Source organism: Phoca vitulina, unplaced genomic scaffold (assembly GCF_004348235.1).
Source record: "Phoca vitulina isolate PV1807 unplaced genomic scaffold, GSC_HSeal_1.0 scaffold4, whole genome shotgun sequence".
In the NCBI taxonomy this organism is placed as follows: domain Eukaryota; kingdom Metazoa; phylum Chordata; class Mammalia; order Carnivora; family Phocidae; genus Phoca; species Phoca vitulina.
Genome location: NW_022589707.1, coordinates 65,293,577 through 65,317,998, shown reverse-complemented (window position 1 = coordinate 65,317,998; position 24,422 = coordinate 65,293,577). Strand labels below are relative to the sequence as shown.

The following is a 24,422-nucleotide window of genomic DNA, read 5'->3' as shown; positions in this document are numbered from 1 at the left end:
GAATTGGAAACCATTTGGAAGGCTGCTACAGTTATCCAGGCAACAGATAATAATGGTGTCCTGGCCATGGTTGTGGCATTGTGAGTGGAGAGAAGTGGACAGAATTGTAAACTATTAAGAAAAGAGAAAGATAACAATTGCATATACAGACAGATGGAAGTCAAGCTGACTACTTTTCTAGTTTAGGCAAGAATGGCCAAATAGTAATATCATTTGCTAGGGTAGAAGAAAAAAAAATGGCGGATGAGGGTAGTACTTAATGACAGGTTTTGTTCTGTATTTGCTGAGAGGAGCAGTGGCTCACAAACTTGCATGTACATCACAATTACCTGGAGGACCTGTTAAGTCACAGATTGTTGGGCCTCATCTCTAGAATCTCCAATACAGTAATTCTGGAGTGGGGCCTGAGAATCTGCATCCTAGCCAGTTCCCAAATGATACTGATGCTGCTGATCTTGGGACCACACTTTGAGAAGCACTGCTCTGGTCTTGTTGAAAATACAGACTCTTAGGCCCCATCCTTGTACTACCAAATCAGAATCTACATTTTTAAAAAAAATCCTCGCATTATTTATATGAACATTAAAGCTTTTTTATTGAGGTGCAATTGACATATAACATTATATTAGTTTTGGGATGAACATTAAAGGTTGAGAAGCATTAAAGCTCTCATTTAGATGGTCTTGTGTAAGTCAGGCTATTTCAAGTTCACCCTGTGAATATGGCTTTTGTGCTGTAGAATTATTGTCATAACTTCATGTAACTTTCATCTTTCAAACCGGTTTAAAAAAAAGGGGTCAAATCATGTGTGTGGCCGTACTCTTTGCCTCATTAATTAATCCTCCTCTAGATCTAAATTTCCTTCTTGAAAACATAGAAACCCTAACAATAAATGCACAGTGCTTCACATAAATTGGAATATGTTATATGTAAACCAAACACTTGGTATTCTCTCTGTGGTTTGTATTCTACTTGCAAAGTTTTTCGGTTGATTTGTTAGGCTTTTCACAGGTTGCCTTTTTTTTTTTAAGATTTATTTATTTATTTTAAAGAGAGTCTCAAGCAGACTCTGTGCTGAATGAGGAGCCCAACATGGGGCTTGATCTCATGACCCTGAAATCACAACCCTGAGATCACAACCTGAGCCGAAACCAAGAGTGGGAAGCTTAACCAACTGTACCACCCAGGCGCCCCTCACAGGTTGCCTTTTTGAGGTTGCTGCCCGCCACACTTTTCAGTTTTACTCCAAGCTGAAATATAACCCCGTCTTAATTTCCCAAAGCAAGACCTGGCTATAACTTTACCAAAGACTTGGGGATCTATGGAATGGAGACTTGCAGAAAACCAGCCCCTGCACACAAGTGCTTCAGGAGTTCACAGCTACTCCTTCCCAAGGAATATTCTGACCTTTGACTTTATTCCTTGACCTGTTGCTAAAATGTACTTCACCTTCCACCCTCAACATCTGCCTTCTGCCCCATGTTTATGCCTCTTCCAAATTACCACCTACTTGGAACACAGAGAAAAATCTAGTTTTCCCCTCTTGTCCTGGTGCAAAGCCTGCCCCGCTCCGTGGGTGTCATTTGCAGTCTAGCTCCTTGGAGTCCTTGAAACTCTCCAACCTGGAAGAGATTTTGGCTTTATCTTTGCACAGTCAAAAGGTCCATTGGAGGTTTCTAATCACCACTCCTCTACCCCCCACAAATTTACTTGCCTTCAGAGGCAGTTGGTGAAATAGAAAGATGCTGCAGGGTTTCAAAAACGCTAAACTTCTAGCTGCAGATAGAGCACCCTTTCCACATAAAATAGTTTTGTTCATTCATTCAGGTGATAGATCCAACTGTCAGAAAGTCACATGTGTGATGGCTGTGTTTTTAAACAGTATTAGTGGTCATTTGCGTGTACTTGCTGTATGACTACAAAGAATGACTCAACTATGAGTCAAATGCCCATTTTTTACTTCTCATTTCCTTTTTCCAGTATTTTTCAAAAGTTTCCTGCTTATTGACATAATTTCAGTGAAATTAAACTTGAACAAAATCTTTTTTATCAGGCAGTGAGGGAACAAACAGATATTCAGTGGGGGGAAAATGAAACTCAACTTATACCTCACACCATACACAAAAATTAATTCAAGATAGATTATAAACCTACACATAAAATGGAAAACTATAAGGTTTCTAGAAGAAGTCATAGGAAAATATCTTTGCAATCTTTGGGTAGGCAAAGATTTCCCTAGGAAAGCACAGAAAGCACTAACCACAAAAAAGAAAACAAGAATTGGTAAATCAGACTTCATGAAAGTTAAACACATTCAAAAGACACTGTTGAGAGAATAGACAAGCCACAGACTGAGAGAATATGTTTGCAACACATACATCTGACCAAACACTTGCAACCAAAATATGTAAAGAATACATACAACTTAATAATGATTTTAAAAACCCAATCTTAAAAATAGGCAAAAAGATTTGAGCAGACACTTCATAAAAAATATACATCAGTGGCCGATAGACACTGGAAAGATGTTGGACATCATGTTCTCATATAATTTTAAAGCACAACGAGATACTACACATCCACTAGCTAGAATGGCTAAAAGTAAAGAGAATAAAAACTCTAAACTCTCATATATTGCTAGTGGGAGTATAAAATGATGTAACCACTCTGGAAAATTGTTTGGCAGTTGCTTGTAAAGTTAAACATATCCTTACCATACGTTCAGCGATCCCACTCCTAAATGTATACCCCAGTGAAATGGAGGGACGACTGCCCAGACACCGATATGCAAATGTTCATAGCAGCTTTGTTCCTAGTAGCGCTAGATTGGAACCACCGCGGGTATCCATTAACAGGAGAATGGGTAAACAAAGCGGGGTATAGTCATAGAGTAGAATACAACTCAGCAATAAAACTAACAATTGATGCAACAACAAGGATCAATCTCACAGCATTATGTCCTACTAAAAGAAGCCAGACTCAAAAGAGTACATACTGTATGATTTCACTTACATGAAGTTCAAGAACACATAAAACTGATCTATGGTTACAGAAATCGGAACAGTGGTTGCTTGGGGATGGAGGTGGTAGGAATGACTGGGAATAGGCCGAGAGAACTTTCTGCCATGACAGAACATTCTATCTCTTGTGTGAGTTTTGTCAAAAATGATGGAATTGGACACATAAGATCTATGTGTTTCCCTCTATTTAAGTGATATCTCAATATTTTAAAACTTGAGCAGCTTAAAATAATATAGTAACTGCATTTTGCCTCTCTTATAGCCATGGATCCATTGATCCTACTAATTCTACCAATGGTCAACTACTCAATGGTAGTGATGGATAGCAGTTATATGTGTCGTCTAGTCAGGTAAAACTATTGTTACTATGAATCTTCTGAATTTTGTTAAACATACCTGCAGATTTATTTTAACTTATGTATTCAACTATACCAAATGTAGATTTGTTTTCAACTCACTTTTTTCAATGCTTTTGTTTATCTTTATCTTCTCATCTGAAATGTCTTCAACATGTTGTCCCTTGCTACCAAAATCCCCCCCAATGCATTACACGTAGTCCAAGTGCCGTTTCCTCTGTGAAGCTGTATTTCCCCCGCAGCTAACATAGCTCTCAATTCTTCCCTAAACTAGGGAAGCGCTTTTTCTCTCAAGTACTAATTCCCATGATGATGAAACAGCTTAAAATATATTTGGAGTTTTGTTTCTGGAATGACCTTCTTTTCTAGAATGTAGGCCACGCAGGGTTAGGCACACAGAAGACACTCAAATGCCTAAATAAATATATGAACTAAAAAAAGTTTAATCTCATATAATGTGGATTTCCTTCCCCTGAACTCAGAGTATACATGTAAGAGATAATTTAAATGTGTCCAAATAGGTCTTGCCTTAACGAAAAAGAATAATTATAGGAAAATTTGAATGATATTTTAACTTTTAAACTCTTATGGTAAAAAATATATTGTTTTAATAACCAAGGTTATTTTATACATTACAATCATTATACTAGAGAAAGTTCAACAAAATAAAATAAAGGTGATTGACAATTTCCTCCTTATTATCAGAAGACAAGAGACTGGTTTGACTAGAAGTATCTGTTTTCAATAGGCACGTTCTGCTTATCTTTGGTAGGAAGTTAAAAGATAGCTCTATATTTCAGATTATTTGGGGTAGTGACAAACATTTAGCCTATTCATTAATGAGAATATTTTATACTTTCATTGCAGAGGTTAGTTGTATTATGTGATGTGAGAGCCTGTAATATGTATGAGGGACTGTCGCTAAATAAGTGTATTTTGGTTTTCAGTGGTTACATTCTGTACTTGCTGACTGAGGTTCCTATCAGTCAGTCCTATATTATAAAGCAATAACAGAAATATTGCTAATAAGTGACGATTCATTACACTGGACGTACAAACTTGGCTTCATGAATTTGTTAATTGTTTTTCACTGTTCTGGACAGTAGCCAGTCTCCATTCTTTTCTTTTTTTTTTTTAAGATTTTATTTATTTATTTGACAGAGAGAGACACAGCAAGAGAGGGAACACAAGCAAGGGGAGTGGGAGAAAGAGAAGCAGGCTTCCCGCCGAGCAGGGAGCCCGATGCGGGGCTCAATCCCAGGACCCTGGGATCATGACATGAACCGAAGGCAGACGCTTAATGACTGAGCCACCCAGAGGCCCTGCCAGTCTCCATTCTTACTACATGAATATTTCAAAGACCCTGCCAAATAAGTTCATAAAGAAAGTAGGAATTAATATAGTATTAAACAAAGTACAGTAATGTAAATATTCTATACATCAGATCCTAAGGTAAAGATATTGACTAAATTGAAAACCACCAGAGGGCAGCTTAATACAAAAGTGATGGATACTTAAAAGAGTATGGTAGTATTTTTAAAGTAATTCCAGTAAGTTAAATACTATAGATACAGAGGAAAGAGAGTGACAAAAGACACATTTAATAAAATACTTTAAAATTTCAATTATAACAGATGTTTATGAGTTTAACATATTTGTATATTCTATATTCCGTGTACTTTTTAGTTGATCTTCAAATATGAATGTGAATTAAAATCCCCTCCCCCCATTTTTTTGGCAGCAGATAAATTGGACAGGAGGTCAGGCCACTTGGCCAATATTAAAATTTTTAAAATGTGATCTTAGGTTTTCCTTCCTGTGGTGGCCAGTGCTTTTCCTAAGAAAGAAGTCATTGACACCACTAATTTGTTTTGTTCTAATTTAGTGGAATTAAAAATGAAAATTAAGATGATAATGATGATTCTCTTTTAAGTACTTTTCATAATTTTAAATAATTGATGTATGCAGCTGTTTGCTTTTTGTCTCTGCCTCTTGTTTAAATACTCTATGAGGTCAAGGACATGTACTTTAAGGACCTTGCCAAGTACAGTGGCTAGGAGGTTGGTTTTCAATAATTACTTGTTTCGATTAAGTAATTAACTGTAAATTCTTAAGGGACTAACATTTCTGGAGACTATTCTATGTTTTCATGTAGTCAACAGCAATACCTCTGTCTATCCATCCACACACCCATCCGTCCATCCATCCATCCATCCATCCATCCCTCCATCCACCCATCCACACACCCATCCATCCATCCACCCATCCATCCATCCATCCATCCATCCATCCACACAGACATCTAACCCTCAAAGAGAATCTTCAGAAAGGGTTCCTTTCTCTTTGGTAATTGAAAAAGAAACTTTCTCAGTGAAGATTTCCCAGTTCAAAGATCTTCCTTCTAGAATGCATAAAATTGCTTGAGGAATCTTTACAATAGTGGAAGCCTCTTTTTTTTTTTTTTTTACAAGACTGACAGCTCTCTTTCTTGTTGGCCAGTTCCATGGTGAGAGTACGGGCTCATCATGCTGTTTCCCTCCTGGTTGCTGGTTAAGAACTACCTTTTGACAAACTAAAAGGTGAAGCCTTTCTTCTTTCACATGATTTATGTTATTTGTCTTGTAATGTGTCAGAGTTTCTGAAGAAAATTCATTGTCATTCTTGTGGCTTCTTAATAATAAAAATGAATCTTAGGACTCTACCCTGGACCATGATCTCTTCTCACTTAAAAGCCCCACAACCTTAACCATCACCTCTATGCTGATGCCTTACAAATTTGTACATTAAGCCCTGACCGTTTCCCAAAACTTCAGATTTTTGTATCCACCTGGATGATCCACAGCCACCTTCTACCCATAGTAAGAAGGAAAGGAAAGGGAGGAAAGGGAAGGAAAATGAGAAGAGGGGAGAGAGAATAGAGAGACTGAGTGTTTTTGTAGTTTACTTTCCACCTCTCCTCCTCCTTAAAAACTGTGAGAATAGAAACTTCTAGAAATTTTTGGCATCCATCAACAGCAGAGGCTTGTCTTCCTTCCATCTGAATATCTGGGAAGACAATGCCATTCAGAGAGCCCAAAGACAGCATGGGGCAGCTGAGATAGAGTAAACTGTCAGTGTTTCATTTTTAGGCAAAAAGTGAGGCAGAAGAAGATACCTCTCCCCCAAGTTCTTCAAAGCCTACAAGAGGCAGAGAGAAGATACAAATTTCCATATCCCAAGGCTTGGGGACGCTAAGAATTAAAGCCAGTGGTCTGCCAGAAGTCACTGTAAGGGGATCACCTAGAACTGGGGGCTAGGTGGCAGAAGGACATCCTCCCCAAGAGGGCTGAAGGGAGGCAAATCAAGGGCATGACAGAGTGATGGGGTAGGGAAGGAGGGTCAGGGATTGGGGAAGAGAAAGGACAATCACAGGTCCTTAACAGTGTTTGCCCAGAGAGGAGACCGAAAGTCACACTGTCCAGGCACTCAAAGAGCACTTGCAGTAAGGGTGGGACAAGACACCCCTCACCTGTGGTCCGTGGGAACCAGCATCCTGCCCCCAGTGCCATTACGTTCTGAAAACTGTCCCATCCCCCAGAGATCCTGAGAAGGGAGGGAATGGAAGAAATCTTGAGAAATGAGGGCAGGAGTTCACACTTTGTAATGATAAAATAGTGAGCCAACTCTGACTGGATGTTTACCAAAAGGCACTCAGTTTTATGCTGAAAGTAACTAAGCTCCCTATAATTGACAAGATTAAGTGTTTTCACTGTCACTGGAAATGGGATCTCACAGCAAGTGGAGCTCAGTCTGAAGTAATAAAGTAATATTTCTATATAACGGAGATGTGATTGAATTTTGTAGCACCTACACAGAACTTATCCCACATTCTCTCACCTGCAGATGAATTGTATGTTTATTTTACTATCTTTTCCCTCTTTGCTATGCATAACACCAGATTTTTATAATGTTGGGTTAACATTTAACTGTCTAACCAGTTCTGTTTTTCACTTAGTCAAGAACTGTGAACATTTTTTCAAGTCACCAAATATTTTCCCTTAGTGTAATTTTTTTAAAGACTTAATTTTTTAGAGTAATTTTAGGTTCACAGCAAAATTGAGAGGGGCTTTCCTATAACCTCCTTGCCCCCACACATGCACAGCCCTGTTATCAACATCCTCCTACCAGTGTGGTACATTTGTTACAACTGATGGATATACATTGACAGCTCATGATCACCTAAAATCAATAGTTTATCTTAGGGTTCACACTTGATGTTGTGCATTCTATGGGTCTGGACAAGTGTATAATGACATGTATCCATCATTAGAGTATTATACAGAATATTTTCACTGCCCTAAAAGTCCTCTGTGCTCTACCTATTCATCTCTCCCTGCAGCCCAACCCCTGGCAACCCCTGATCTTCTTACTGTATCTATAGTTTTGCCTTTTCCAGAATGTCATATAGTTGAAATTACACAGTATGTAGCCTTTTCAGATTGGCTTCTTTAACATGGTAATATGCATTTAAGGATCCTCCACCATCTTTTGACGGCTTGGTAGCTCACTATATTTTAGCACTGAGTAATATTTTATTGTCTGGATGTACCACAGTTTATTTATCCATTTACCTACTGAAGGACATCTTGACTGCTTCTAAGTTTGGGCAATTATGAATAAAGTTGCCATAAGCACCCATGTGCAGGTTTTTGTGTGGGCATATGTTTTCAACTCCTTTAGGTAAATACCAAAAACGATGATTGCTGGATAGTATATTCAGAATAGGTTTGGTTTTGTAAGAAAATGCCAAACTGTTCTTCTAAAGGGGCTGCACCATTTTGCATTTCCCCCAGGAATGAATGAGAGTTCCTATTGCTCCGCATCTTTGTCAGCATTTGGTGTTGTTAATTTTGGCCATTCTAATAGATATATAGTGATATTTCATTGTTGTTTTAATTTGCATTTTCCTGATGACATATGTGAAGCATCTTTTCATATTCTTACTTGTCATCTGTATATCTTCTTTGGTGAGGTATCTGTTAAATTCTTTGGCCCATTTTTAAAAATTGGGTTGTTTGTTTTCCTAGCGTTTTAAGAGTTCTTTGTATATTTTGAATAGCAGTCCTTTATCAGATGTGTCTTTTGTAAATATTTTCGCCCAGTCTGTGGCTCATTCTCTTAACATCATTGTTCATAGATGACCATGTTCATGAGAACATCATTGTTCAGCAGAAGTTTTTAATGTTAGTGGAATCCAGCTTATCAATTATTTCTTTCATGGATTGTTCCTTTGGTGTTGTATCTAAAAAGTCATCACCACACCCAACATCATCTAGGTTTTCTCCTGTGTTATCTTCTAGGAGTTTTATAATTTTGCATTTAACATTTAGGTCTATGAACCATTTTGCATTAATTTTTGTGAAGGGTGTCAGGGTGTCTAGATTCATTATTTTGCATTTGGATGTGTAGTTGTTTCAAGTACCATTTGTCAAAAAGACTATCTTTGCTCCATTGTGTTGCCTTTGCACCTTTGTCAAAGATTAGTTTAATCACCTTTACATGGGTTTATTTCCAAGCTCTCTATTCTGTTCCACTGATCTATTTGTCTGTTCTTTTGCCAATATCACACTGTGTTAATTGCTACAGCTTTATAGTAAGACTTGAAGTTGGGTAATGTTAGTCCTCCAACTTTGTCTTCTCCTTCAATATTGTATTGGCTATTCCGGGTCTTTTCCCCCTGCATATAAACTTTGGAATCAGTTTGTTGATATCCACAAAATAACTTGTTGGGATTTTGATTGGGATTGCATCTAATCTATAGATCAAATTGGGAAGAACTGACATCTTGGCAATATTGAGTCTTCCTATCCATGAACACAGAGTATCTCTTCATTTATTTAGTTCTCTGATTTCATTCATCAAGAGTTTTGTAGTTTTCCTCATACAAATCTTTTACATATTTTGTTAGATTTACATCTAAGTATTTCATTTTTGGGAAACTACCATAAATGGCACTGTGTTTTTAATTTTAAATTCCATTGTTCATTGATGGCTCTCAGTATAATTTTTTAAAATTTTATTTTGTTATGTTATGTTAATCACCATACAATTTTTAACAGCAGCATTGTAATTGATCATATGGCTGTTTGGTAACTTAATTAACTAACCTCTTTCTTTTAAACAATATTTAGATTGTTTCTTGTTTTCTGCCTTTTTAAATACCAATAAGATAATGAACAATCCTATACATATATCTTTAAACGTTCCTAAGAAAATTTCTTTAGAATAAATTCCTTAAATTGGAATTTCTGGATCAAAAATTATGCTACTTTAAAGGTTTTTGATACATCTGGCCAAATTGACCTTGAGGAATGTTAACACTTTAAATTTCAACTGACAGTGTGTAAGAGTGCCTCTTTCCTTACATCCTCAGCAGTGCTGGGTATTACAGTGTTTAAATTCTCTTTTGAAAAAATATTTTTGATTGAAAAAATTATGTTATTTTAGTTTGTAATTATATCATCACTAGGGAAATGATACAGTAAACCCCTTTATTGAGGATACCAATAATTTGCCATATGCTGTCAGTATTTTCCCCACTTCGGTATTTTTTTTTTTTTAAGATTTTATTTATTTGACAGAGAGAGGCACAGCGAGAGAGGGAACACAAGCAGGGGGAGTGGGAGAGGGAGAAGCAGGCTTCCTGCCGAGCAGGGCGCCCGATGTCGGCTCGATCCCAGGACCCTGAGATCATGACCTGAGTCGAAGGCAGACGCTTAGCAACTGAGCCACCCAGGCGCCCCTCCCCACTTTGGTATTTTGACAGGTATTGAGCTCATCTATGAGTACAGGAGAGTGGCATCGAAGGTATGAAAATATCAGTAATGACACAAGCAATAGGTATGTGTGTGCATGTACATGTGTGTATAACCAAATGATTTATGCTTAAAGAAGTGGTTAATGAACATGGTATAAGAATCCTCTTTTACTCCTCAAAAAGTTAAACATAGTCCAGAATAGGAAAATTCATAGAGACAGAGAGTACACTAGTGGTTGCCAGAGGCTAGGGGGAGGGGAAAATGGGGGTAACTACTAAACAGTACAAGGCTGCTTTTTGGAATGATGAAAATATTCTGGAATTAGACAGTGGTAATGATTGCACAATTTTGTGAATGTACTAAAACCAACTAAATTGTACACTCTAAATGAGTGAATTTTATGGTATGTGACTCATATCTCAATACATTCATTATTTTTATTTATTTTTTTTAAATTTTTTTATTGTTATGTTAATCCCCATACATTACATCATCAATACATTCATTATTTTTAAAAGTCACTATGCTTATTTTTCAAGTATACAAGTGATAATTTGAATAAAAGGACAATGTGTTTTAAATCATTTTCCCAGGGCAGAAGAAAGAGCAGAGGACTCTAGGCTTATTGAGCCAACATTAACTCAAGGATAATGGGTGCAAGGTTTCCATTTGGGGTGGTAAAATTCTTCCTAGAATTAGATGTTGATGATGCTTACATAGCCTGATGAATACACTAAAACCCAGTGAAGTATACACTTAAAATGGTGAATTTTATGGTATGTGAGTTACAATCTCAATTTTTTAAAAAGTGTTTTTAAAAGTTGACACAGGGACGCCTGGGTGGCTCAGTCGTTAAGCGTCTGCCTTCGGCTCAGGTCATGATCCCAGGGTCCTGGGATCAAGCCCCGCATCGGGCTCCCTGCTCGGCGGAAGCCTGCTTCTCCCTCTCCCACTCCCCCTGCTTGTGTTCCTGCTCTCACTATCTCTCTGTGTCAAATAAATAAATAAAATCTTTAAAAAAAAAAACAAACCCTAAAAAACAAAACCACTCTACAAATGCGAGAAGAATTTATTCAAATAACTTTCTTCTTTTTTTTTTTTAAAGATTTTATTTATTTGACAGAGAGAGACACAGCGAGAGAGGGAACACAAGCAGGGGGAGTGGGAGAGGGAGAAGCAGGCTTCCCACTGAGCAGGGAGCCCGATGTGGGACTCGATCCCAGGACCCTGGGATCATGACCTGAGCCGAAGGCAGACGCTTAACCGACTGAGCCACCCAGGTGCCCCTCAAGTAACTTTCTTCTTACCCAATTTCTTTTTTGCCTGTCACTCAACAGCAGACAGACTGGATTATCTGTCAGGAGAAACAGTCCTGAATTAATCGCATTCACAGTTGGTGTTTTCTTTTAAGATTTATTTATTTATTTGAGAGAGAGAGTGTGTAAGTGTGAGCAGGGGGAGGGGCAGAGGGAGAGGGAGAGAGAGAGCATCCTTGAGCAGACTCCCTGCTGAGCAGGGAGCCTGATGCAGGGCTTGATCCCAGGACCCTGAGATCATGACCTGAGCCAAAATCAAGAATCCGCCGCTTAACTGACGAGCCCCTCCATGCCCCCCTTTCACGTTTGAAGTGCTCTTACCAGTATCTGTAAGAGAAAAATCAATTTGATTAATCAACTGGAATTCTTTTTTTTTTTTTTTTTTTGGTGCCAATTTTAAACAGTTTTATTTAAGACACTGCATTTTCCACTTAACAATACAGTGCTTATAAAGTGCAATGTTATTTCCTTTCCCTGCGCATATATTCCATACCTGAGTATCAAGAATGCCCAGTGTATTTACTATAGCAGCTTGACTTTAAAACTACCATGAAATTTGCACAAACCTGGGTCCTTCAAATGTTTTGTGTAGAACAATGCTAGACCTATTTTCAGGTTGGCTTAATCAACCTCTTCAATGGTGGGCCCAGTGGAGGCACCACCGGATAGAGGAGTTCCACCACCAGGGAAGCCCCCAGGCATTCCTCCTGCACTGTGGTACAGCTTGGTAATGATGGGGTTGCAGACTTTCTCCAGCTCTTTCTGCTGACTTTCAACTTCTTCCTTCTCTGCGGTCTGGTTCTTATCAAGCCAGCTGATGATTTCATTATACTTGTCAAGAATCTTCTGTTTATCCTCATCATTGATTTTGCCCTGAAGATTTCATCTTCAGCAGTTGCTTTCATGTTGAATGCTTAAGATTCAAGCAAGTTTGAACTAACAGGCGTACGTTTGCCCCCCCCCACCCGTGGCGTTCCTTAGATTGAAGTCGCTTTTGATGATGCTAAAGCATCTTCAATGTCTCTGCTGTAGATAAGAGTACAGGAAAAGAGAACAAGATTATATCACTACAGACAAGAGCCACTTGAGCAAGGAAGACATTGAGCGCATGCTCCAGGAAGCTGAGAAGTACAAAGCTGAAGATGAGAAGCAGTGGAACAAGGTGCCTTCCAAGAATTCACTTGAATCTTACGGAGTTCTTTATTGTTTGTTATAAATAAATGATGCCTGGACAATGATAGGTACTGAATTTGGTTTGCTGAATGAAGTCACAAGCGCTATAACTTAAAACATTTGACAAGATTCCACCTCCAAGGCTGTTAAAAGTCAAAACAATGGCTAAAACAGCCCAGTTACCAGGGAGATGTAATTTTTGTGGAGAGAGAGTTGAATAACAAGAACCACAGCCATGTGGTAAATGCTCTTCTTCTGGCAAAATCAATCATGTGGTGACTGTCCAGCATGAGTGCATAATACCAACATTATTTACCATGTCTATTAAAAAAAGAGTGCAAGGTAAAAGTAAAAATGTGAAGATGGCATTAAACTCTGTATTGTTCTATACTACAGCATGATGTTGCACAACAAAATGCACATAGATTCCATAAACTCTGCGAGAAAGTAGGACATTTGCAACGTGCACAAGCATAGAACAGTGAATCCCTAAGGGAGAGAGGGAGAAATAACCTCAAGTAATAGACTCAAGACCTAGAAAAGGGTTAAAGGAGTCATTATAAATTCAAGATATTGGTAAATGCTAGCCATAATTCATGAAGAAGGTTGAAAGGAACAGACTGGTCCTTTCTTTGAGGTTTTCTTTATCACATTAGCAAAGACTACCTTCTACCATCTGTTTTCAACATTTGTTTCAACATTTTGCAACAACTTGATAGTATTTTTTTCTTAAATAGCTTTATTGAGATACAATTCTTACATAGCACATAATGCATACATTTATAGTGTACAGTTCAATGGGTCTTAGTATATTCAGATTGTGCAATCACTAGCACCATTTAATTCCAGAACATTTTCATCACCCCTCAAAAAAGCTCCTACTTGTTAGCAGTTGCTCCCCATTCTCCCCCTCCCCACAAGACAACCAATAATTCACTTTCTACCTCTATAAATTTGTCTATTCTGGACATTTCACAAAAAAGGACTCATACTGTATGTGATCTTTTGTGATTGGCTTCTTTCACTTAGCATAACATTTTCAAGATTTGTCCTGTTGTAGCGTGTATCAGTATTTTATTTCTTTTTATTGCTGAGCAATATTCCATTGTATGGACATACCACATTTTGTTTATCCTTCTATAAGTTGTTAAGTAGACACTTGGGTTGTTTTCACTTTTATAAATGCTGCTGCCATGAACATTTGTGTACAAGTTTTTGTGTGGAGATATGTTTGCCTTTCTCTTGGGCATATACCTAGGAGTAGAATGACTGGGTCATATAGCAACTCTATGTCAACTTTTTTTTTTTAAGATTTATTTATTTATTTTAGAGAGAGAGAGAGAAAGGACCAAGGGAGAGGGAGAGACTCCCAAGCAGACTCCAAGCTGAGTGCAGAGCCCGACATGGGGCTCGATCTCATGACCCTGAGATCATGACCTGAGCCAAAACCAAGAGTCAGATGCTTAACCGACTGAGCCACCCAGGCACACCCCTGTTTTTGTTTTCGTTTTTTAATTGTAGTACAGTTGACATACAATGTTGTATTAGTTTCAGGTGTACACCATAGGGATTTGATAATTCTATACATTACACAATGCTCACCATGTTAAGTGTAGTTACCCTGTATTATTGTTATTACAATATCATTGACTATATTCCTACTATACTTTTCATCTCCATGACTTCTTTATTTTACGACTCGATGTTCATACCTCTTAATACCCTTCACCTGTTTTGCCCATCTCTCCACTCACCCCACTCTGGCAATACGAGTTGGTTCTCTGTATTTATGAGTCTGCTTCTATGTTTGTTTGTTTTATTTTTTAGATTCCACATATAAGTGAAATCATATATCTGACATTTCTTTGTCTGACTTCTTTTACTTAGCATGATACCCTCTAGGTCTATCCATGCTGTTGCAAATGGCAAGATCTCATTCTTTTTTCTGGCTGAGTAATATTCCATTGTATATATGTATATCATATCTTATTATTCCACTCATCTATCATTGGGCACTTAGGTTGCTTTTGTACCTTGGCTATTGCAAATAATGCTGCAATAAACATGGGGTGCATATATCTTTTCAAATTAGTGTTTTCTTTTTCTTTGGATAAATACCCAGCGGTAGTATTAGCGGGTCATATGGTATTTCTATTTTTAATTTTTTGAGGAATCTCCATACTGTTTCCATAGTACTGAACCAATTTACATTCCCACCAACAGTTCAAAGGGATTCCCTCTTCTTCACATCTTCCCCAACACTTGTCATTTTTTGTCTTTTTGATACTAGCCATTCTGACTGGTATGAAGTGATATCATTTTGGTTCTGATTTGCATTTACCTGATGACTGGTGATGCTGAGCATCTTTTTATGTCTGTTGACTATCAGTATGTCTTCTTTGGAGAAATGCCTATTAACGGGGCCCTGGGTGGCTCAGTCGGTTGTCTGACTTTGGCTCGGGTCATGATCTCAGGATCCTGGGATGGAGCCCTGCATCAGGCTCCCTGCTCAGTGGGGAGTCTGCTTGTCCCTCTGCCCCCCCCCCCCACTCGTTCTCTCTCCCTGTCTCAAATAAATAAATAAAATATTTTTTAAAAAAGAAATGCCTATTAAGGTCCTCTGAGCATTTTTTTAAAGATTATTTATTTATTTATTTATTTGAGAGAGAGAGTGTGAGCATGAGTGGAGGGGAGGGGCAGAGGAAGAGGGAGAAGCAGGCTCCTCACTGAACAGAGAGCCCAACACAGGGCTCGATCCCAGTACCCTGAGACCATCACCTGAGCTGAAGGCAGATGCTTAACTGACTGAGCCACCCTGGTGCCCCTGAGCATTTTTTAATTAGGTTTTTTTTTTTTTTTTTTTTTTTGGTGTTGAGCTGTAGGAGTTGTTTATATATCTTGGATATTAACCCCTTATAGCTATGTCATTTGCAAATATCTTCCCCCATTTAGTAGGTTGCCTTTTTGTTTTCCTGAGGGTTTCCTTTGCTGTGCAAAAGCTTTTTAGTTTGATGCTGTCCCTATAGTTTATTTTTGCTTTTGTTTCTTTTGCCTGAGGATACAAATCTGGAAAAAATGTTGCTAAGGCTGATGTCCAGGAGATTACTGCCTATATTTTCTTTTAGGTGTTTTATGGTTTTGGGTCTTAAATTTAAGCCTTTAATCCATTTTGAATTTATTTTTGTGTATGGTGTAAGAAAGTGGTCCAGTTTCATTCTTTTGCGTGCAGCTGTCCATTTTCAGTTTTTTTTAAACAATTTTTTTTTTTTTAATCCTCACAAGAACCTTGGGAGTGAAGCTAGGCAACACTTGCCCCATTATTCTTCAGTGGATAATGACATGAAATCAGGGAGATTATGTGATGTGTTTGCTCAGAGGTATATAGGAATCCAGAAAGTCTGACTCTATTTTATTTCAACTTCACTTCTAGAATCAAACAAGGCTGATAAGCAAGCCTCCCTAACATTTTCTAAACTATTTTACTCAAACTTGATTCTAACCTAAAGTTACCTTTATGAGGAAAAAAACCCCACTGAGCTCTTTGCTCACTGGGATCTGGTATTCCATCCAATCTCCATATGTCAGTATATAAATTGACTCAAGTTAAAAAAAGAAAACAAAATATTTCCTCAGTGTTTGGGAATGGTGAACCAGAAAAGATTACCTACAATGTATGAAGAGGTAAAGTATACCTCTGCTTTTTGGTAAGAAAAGTTCAGAAATGATTGTGCTTTTTTTTTTTTCTTTTTTAAAGAAAGGACTATGTTTAGTTAATGAAAATTTCACAAAACTTATCTTTGGCTAGATATTAAACATAAAAATATCCATTCATTCAAAATGATAATTTTTATAAAATTATACATAGTAAAAGCACATGGATCAGATTCTTCATCTGTTGCAAAAATTTTACAGCTTTAAACATTGCCCAAATGTGTGTAAGTGCTATATTTGGAACCATTTCATAATAATAATTTCTCACTTTTATCCAGCACTAATTGTGTAGGGTGTAGGAAAAAAACCTATATTCCTCCTCCTGTGTATCTCTCTTACTCTCACACTATTGTTACCTCACTCACAGCACTTCTGACACCAGATGTGTGGGGTTTTTCCCCACCAGGCAGATCTGGGACACCAGCTGGGTGTCCTACAAGTTAACTCAATTCTGACACTATCTACCTGGAGGTAGCATCAAATTCCATAGATTCCCATGACCTCCTCCCCCTTGGATTCATTTATTTGCTAGAACAGCTCACAGAACTCAGGAAGACACTTGCTTATGTTTACCAGTTTGTTAAAGGCTATGATAAATGATACAGAGGAGCATCTAGGTGGAAGAGACATGGAGGGAAAGGTATGTGGGAAAGGACATGGGGCTTCCATGTCTTCTCCCAGCACCTCCGTGTGTTCACCAACCTGAAGTCTTTTACAGATTTTTGTGGAGGCTACATCACATTGGCATGATCGATCATTACCATCATCTTTAGACCTCTCCCTTCTCTAGAGACCGGAAGGTGGGCTGAGAATTCCAAGCTTCTAATTGTGGCTTGGTCTGCCGGTGACCAGCCCCCCTCCAGGCACCCGCTAAGAGTCACCTCATTAGAACAAAAGACACTGCCATCACCCAGGACATTTTAAGGGATGTGGGAGCTCTATGTCAGGAACTGTGGTCAAAGACCAAATATTAGAACCAAAGATGCTCCTAATGCCCTTGTCACTTAGGAAATTGCAAGGGTTCTAGGAGTTCTGTGCCAGGAACTGGAGGCAGAGACCAATATATATATTTTCTATTATCTCACATGTACTAAGAACTATTATAAGTGGTGTTTATAAGTATTAAATTATCTAATCCTCACATAATGCTATGAGGTGAGCTCCATATAACATAACAGAATTTGATGTGACATGACATAATGTAATCAAACATAATATACCTTCATCTTACAGGTGAGAAGACTGAGGCAGAGGGAATGAGTTTCTTGACCAAAGTCTCATAGCTTTTATGAACTAAGGTCAAGATTTGAACTTAGGCACGTACGTACTACCTTCTTTAGATCAGATGCTTTCACGTTAGGCACATGTTCTTAATTCAGGTATCAGCCGCTTCCCCCATACTCGTCGAAAGCAAAGAGTGAGTTCACCAACACCGGGGCCTTAGCAAATTTGAAATCTTTCTTTAACATCTTTCCATTTCCCTTTTTTTTTTTTTTTAAGAATTTATTTATTTATTTGAGAGAGAGTGAGAGAGAGAGTGCACGAAAGGGGTAGGGTCAGAGGGAGAAGCAGACTCCCCACTGAGCAGGGAGCCCAATGCAGGACTCGAACCCGGGACTCCAGGATCATGACCCGAGCCGAAGGCAGTTGCTTAACAAACTGAGCCACCCAGGTGCCCCACCACTCTTTCCATTTTCCTAAATATATCTGTAATTCCTTTCTTTTGTCCTCGTCCACCCTTTTCTGTCCTCCCATGGGCTCCTGCTCAGACCCCCAGACCCAATCCAGGACAGCCCTTTTATCTAGCTGAACTGCTCCTTCTTTTTTCTGAATCTAAGTGGGTCCCCGTGTTGCCTCAGCTATTATGAGGAAAGCCCAGGAATATTTTATGCCTACAGAGGAACCTATTGATTAGGCCACAAAGTCTGGTCAGGATTTGAAGGTGACCAAGAACAATGAGTCCTAAGGTTGTTTTCCCTTTGGCTTATTCCAACTTAGCCAACAAACAATGCAAGGGATAGATAAGAAATGAAGGATGCAAAGGAGTGGCCTTGACTATCCACTACCTCCTCAGTTTCCTACATGGTGTATCTGAAATTTAATGGAATTTCCTGACCATAGTGAAAAAGCACTAGGTCAGAAGAGCCCAAACTCCGGGCTAACTTCCTTTGACATGTGTGGTAGGGAAAGGAGTCCCATCATGGCTCAAGGGCCCACAATTTTTGCCCACTAGGAAATGCTTGCTGTGCCATAGTCACTTAATTCTATGTTCCAGGTTTTGGGGCCTACAGAAAAATTTATCATAAAGCTAATGAAGTTTAATCTTCAAGGCTCTTCATTTCCCCAGGCCCCTGGGAGTGGCGGGAGTTGCTTGACGTTGTAGAGTGTTCTAGGTGGGAAAGGGAAGCCAGGCTGTAAAGGAAACGTGTCTGTGTAGGCATTTCTGGTATATGTCCTAGAGACCTCAGACAAAAGGACTTGAGCCTTTCAAGCTCCAGTGTTTTACTGTGATTTCTTTTCTCATTCTAAATAAATAGCCAGTTTGTACTCAATTTATAATTGTAAATTTGTTTAATTAATTAATTAATGCGTGTAGAGGGCTCATAAAATTGCATCAGCATGAGGCCACACCTGGAGCCTGCCTGGTCCTTCTTATCTTAGCTGAATTAAAAAGGACCTGAATTTGTTGGAAAGAGTTGGGGGAGCCGGTAGCCTGTGCTGGATATTCTGCTTGCCACTCCAGACCCCCTCTCCACGCTTCTCTCCCCTAGTCTGTAGCTGAGAAGACTCTCCTCTTCGGATGCATCCCTGGATCCCTTGTGATTTAGTCAGGGTCCACCCGTGGGGACCCCCACAGGAGGTGGGATGACAGGAGGAAAGGGCTGATGCCCGTGGCTCCTTCTTTGGTCCCAGCTTGGCAGCAGGGAATGGGACTGTGTCGTCAGTAGGCCCCCACGCTTGGCAGGGCCCCGCACTTGACTTAATGCTTTGCTGACACAACTGGGAAATCCTTAATTTTATCTTTGAATGTGTGTTTTGTTAATGAAGTCTGATACACAAACAGAGGAGATACACACTGTATGTGTCGGCCAGTCCCGGCTGCCCCATTTGCATGTAGCATCTACAGTGCCCCATGATAATAGGATTCCTGTGAATCTGTGGGAGTTCAGTGAGACTCAAAGCAAGAACAAGGTAAAGCATATCACATCTACAACTGATTAAACTCTAAAATGCCTCTTTCCACAATGGATCGTGGATCACCACATCAAAAACCAATGATGTATTGTATGGTGACTAACATAACATAATAAAATTAAAAATAAATAAATAAATAAATAAATAAAATGCCTCTTTCCATTTGAACCAAAATTTGCTTCAAATTCAGAAGAAAGGCAATGACATTCTAAGAAACACGAACAGCCAAAGAACTCTTATCATATTCTTTCCTACTCATGTTACTTCCCTGTATTAGCCAACCACTTACACTAAAAGTGATACCACAGAAAGAAAGGGAAAGATAGGGCAATCCACAGCCGCTTTTCCTTTTAGTTCCTCTTTACACATCAGTAAGCCAGAGGCAAAGAGCGTTGGTATAATGTGTGTATATAAAGAAGTGAAATAAACAATTGAGTTAGTTTTGTGCAGTGTTTATACTGTTCTAGTAAGAAAAAAAATATGTATGCAGGAACTATAAAATACACATTGTATCATTTTGGTGATTTTGCATATGTGTTAAATGCTCTCATATTGCATCTAAAACTAACATTGCACATTGTAGGGGCGTCTGGCTGGCTCAGTTGGAAGAGCATGCGACGCTTGATCTCTGGGTCGTGAGTTTGAGCCCCATGTTGGGTGTAGAGATTACTTAAATACATAAATAAATAAATAAACTTAAAAGACAAAACCAAACTAACATTGTACATTGTAAATGACAAGATTCATGATAATGATTTAAACTTCTCATTTTTTCTTCATTTAGAATGGTGTTAAATTGAAACATTTAAAAACATGACCAGTCAAGAGAGAGGGAAGAGATACTGTGGAAGAAAAGCTCAAGCTTTATAATGTAGGACTTTTTTTTTTTTAAGATCTTTATTTATTTATTTGCCAGAGAGAGAGAGTGTGAGAGCACAAGCAGGGGGAGCAGCAGGCAGAGGGAGAAGCAGGCTCCCCACCAAGCAGGGAGCCCGAGGTGGGACTCGATCCCAGCACCCCAGGATCACGACCCGAGCCGAAGGCAGACGCCCAACCGACTGAGCCACCCAGGCGCCCCTATAATGTAGGACTTTAGCAACATTTTTTTTCTTGCTTTTTTCAGTTCGCGCTGAGCTTCACACAGTATGTCTTGGGCCATGGTGGCCAGTGGCCGCATTACTCCACCGAAGGCCACAATTCCTGACAGGTGGCCCTTTTCCTACTCCTCCAGGGCTCCCTGGGTGCCAGGAGTTGGTCCTTTTCCCTCGTGCCTTCAAGCCTGCTGCTGGTAGCATTTCCCATTGTTGCCACTCCCTAGTTTCCCTTGAACTCCTGCCCACAACTTTGCAAATAACTTTCATCAGTCTCTCTTTTACACTCTTCTCTTTGTTTTTATATATTTCACTCTAGACAATGTCAAACACAGACAAAGAGAGACGAGGATAATGGACACCCACGTACCTACTATCCTGCTTCAACAGTACTTCTTTCACTCCTTCGGAGGGTGCCATTTGTTTCCTGCGGGGATCCTGGCTGATGGAGGGCCTTCCTGTGCATTTTGACTGTTCACTACAGCCTCAACAGGGAGCAAAAAATTGGCAGCTTATTTCTGAAAACAACCGAATGGACATTATCGCACAGATTAAAATGGAGGAAGTGGTTTTAGACAACTTCTCTGCCTGTTCCGTGAAACTTGGTTCCTTAACTCCTTTCCAGGCACCCTAGCTCATCTTAAACTGGGCTTTGTTTTGTACACAATACTACAGAGAAGGGACACATTTGGTGCTGTCTAAAATAAGTGAATCACATTGATCAACAACATTTATTCCCACAAATTAATAAATGCTTTATCTTTTCACTCATAAGACAAAAGGAAACACTTGGGAAGAATTTTTTCTTTGTGAGGGAGTCCTTTTTATGAGAGGATTGATTGTGTGGTCATAGATAAGCAACCTATCTGTCTTCTACAGTTTCATGAAAATAATTTTGTCATTAATGAGATTTGCTAGTAAGGCAGAAAGGTCATATCTATAAGGATAGAGTCATTTGTAATATGAGACCCTGGTCTCCTTTCTCATCAAGAGAAAGAATCATTTCAGATTTAATCTCTTTGCCAGTAGATACAATAAAAGTAATATACAATTTTATGAATTAGTATTTGGAAATAGACTGTATTTCATCATGACCCATCAGGGGTCCATAGAATTGTCTAAATCAATAGGAAGCTAGAGAAGGAAGAAGTAGGGAAAGAACTAATTTTATCAAATGCCTTCTTTATATTATAAGTGCTCTCAGCTTTATTATCAGTGTAATCCTCATAGTAATCCTAGGAGGTAGATGTTATTATTCCTGTGATAGACAGGAGGGAAGTGAAGCTCAAGGAGGATAAGGTGCTCCAAAGCCCACAGCTACCTCATTACAACAGCCACTATTTACGTATTGCCGTGTTTGATTCTATGGGCAGCACTTTACAGCCTATGAAATTTAACCTATACCCATAATTCAGATAAGGTGGCTGAAGCATCTTGCTCCACGGTCACATAGATGAGGACTGGCAGGTTAGAATTCTGAGTCAATCCTGGCTGATTTCAATCCTTACTATTCTTACTACCGTCTGTTGGCTCCCAAGGGAGATGGGTACGCTGTTACAATTTCTTTTTCCATCTCCAGCTTCTCTTCTCCTTTACCAGTGTCCATTCAATCATTCTTTGTTAGATCTTTCACTTTGATAAAGGACACGAAAGCAAATGTGTGCAGACAGGTCCTTTGTCATCATATTTCATTGCACAATCAGTCTCAACAGTGGGCCTGTTCTTTCCTTGCTCATTTTGTTGTCTAACATAATTTTCTCCTTTCATTGTCTCCAGTCATTTGCACTCAAGTACTCCTGAAATATTTTAAGAAGCAATAAATTCCTCACCACATTTCTAAGTTGATGCCTAAGATTCTTTATCATGCTAAAAGAGTTGTAAATATACATATAAATTCCAATGACATTTAAAAATAAGCTGTCACATCACTATTTAAAAACTCTCTAGTAGAATCTAAATAATATAGCAATTTGATGCCCCATCATACATTGGAAGTATACATAAATAAGTTCTTCTTTACCTGTAGGAAATTTTCTTTTGTTTGTTTTTCTTCTTGAAATTATATTTCCATTCCACTTCCTAATACATCTTTATACTTCAAAAATTTCATGAATCACATACTTCTATGCAATGAAAATATGTCAATAAAGGGAAATAATTTTAAAGTTTTTGTGACCATAAGGCTCTAAGTGTTAGAAAATTCTACACAATTTCGCAAAATAGCATAAATGCATTACAAGTATTGATGAATAATTACTAGATATAAAATGTAAAATTGTATTGGGATTGTGGTTCTTAATGAGATGGGTAAAGTCTTTCTCCCCAGATATCCAGGGATAAATATAACAGGCTTCAGCATTAATGATGAATGTAGGATATGTAGGTAACAAGTCCTGAGAAACTCTTCACCTAAATAAGTAAATAGGAACAATAGAGGTTTGTTATAGCAATAGGGCTCAATTCTTTGAATGCCTCTCAGTTCTCTGCCAAAATTTACATGGTAATCTATCATCAAGATTAGTTTTAGTAATTTCTCATCTGACAAGTCAATTAGGCATCCTTCCCTTTGTGGAAAACGGAGAATCGTAGTCCGTCTGACTTGCAAAAGGATTAATTACCCTATCATTAGAGTCATTCATTCCCCCTTTCTTGAGCACCCTAAAGGTTCTTCTAACCCAGGCAATGACTTAGTAGCTTTGGGAGGAGTGTGAGGTATGCCTTTCTATCATCAAGTGATACAAGAAAGGTGACTGCAGAGGAGAGAGGAAAGGAGAGACAGCCTAATAGGAGCTTTCTTGTGTTATTCCATTTTAGGAAAGCTTATCTGAAACAATCCATGGCCACTTATTCCCTTCCTCACCCCCACCCCCAGCTCCAGAAGACCACATACCTCCCCTCCCCCAGTGGATCCTGTTCTCTTGCATTTGTTTTTCAAGGCTTTGCTCATTTGGCCCTTAGCACTTGGCACTGGTGATAAACGCTGTGACTGGCTTTTTTTTTTTTTTTTTTAATTTTATTTATTTATTTGAGAGACAGAGAGAGCATGAACAGAGGGAGGAGCAGAGGAAGAAGGAGAAGCAGACTTCCCACTGAGCAGGGAGCCCGATGTGGGCCTCCATCCCAGGGTCCTGGGATCATGACCTGAGCTGAAAGAAGATACTTAACTGACTGACCCACCCAGGCTCCCTGTGGCTAGTCTTTTATGTGTCCTGTGAAATGGGTCTTTTTCCTTCCCATCTTTAGTACACATTGTCTTAAAATTTTAAGCTCTTCCAAAGAGCTCCCCTTAGGGCCTTGTAAATAGGGCAACTATATGAGCACAGATATTTATCCTGGCCAATCCATTTGGAAAGAAAGAAAGAAAGGAAGGAAAGAAAGAAAGAAAGAAAGAAAGAAAGAAAGAAAGAAAGAAAGAAAGAAAGAAAGAAAGAAAGAAAGAAAAGAAAGAAAAGAAAGAAAAGAAAGAAAGAAGAGAGGGAAGGAAGATCCCAAATACTCTGGAAGATACAGAGAGGATTTTACATTATAAGAGGTTGAACCTGTATAAAGGGGCTGTACATCAGGCGAGTTATTCAAGCCTCTTAGACTTACACGGATATTGATTGGTTGCCTCCATTCAACATCTACTCCTCACTTTCCCCAGCAAGAACACCTCCAGCTCCTTCTCAGTTGTATGGCTTTGGTGGTTGATGCCATCTCAGCTCTGCGGTTAAGACCTGGAATCTGATGTTCCTGGCCGTAGGAATTGATTAGTTCAAGATAG

The 24,422-nt window shown here is 38.9% G+C and overlaps 1 protein-coding gene across 3 annotated transcripts in view; it reads left to right on the top strand.

The window, feature by feature from the left end:
* LOC116631059 (claudin-12) overlaps positions 1–23,568 on the top strand; it is a 136,736-nt gene extending 113,168 nt beyond the window's left edge. For all 3 annotated transcript variants that reach the window (XM_032402215.1, XM_032402211.1, XM_032402208.1), the window contains one exon: positions 20,979–23,568. The gene's annotated coding sequence lies outside the window, so the exon portion shown is untranslated. The remainder of the gene's footprint in view (positions 1–20,978) is intronic.
* The last annotated feature ends 854 nt before the right edge of the window (positions 23,569–24,422 follow it).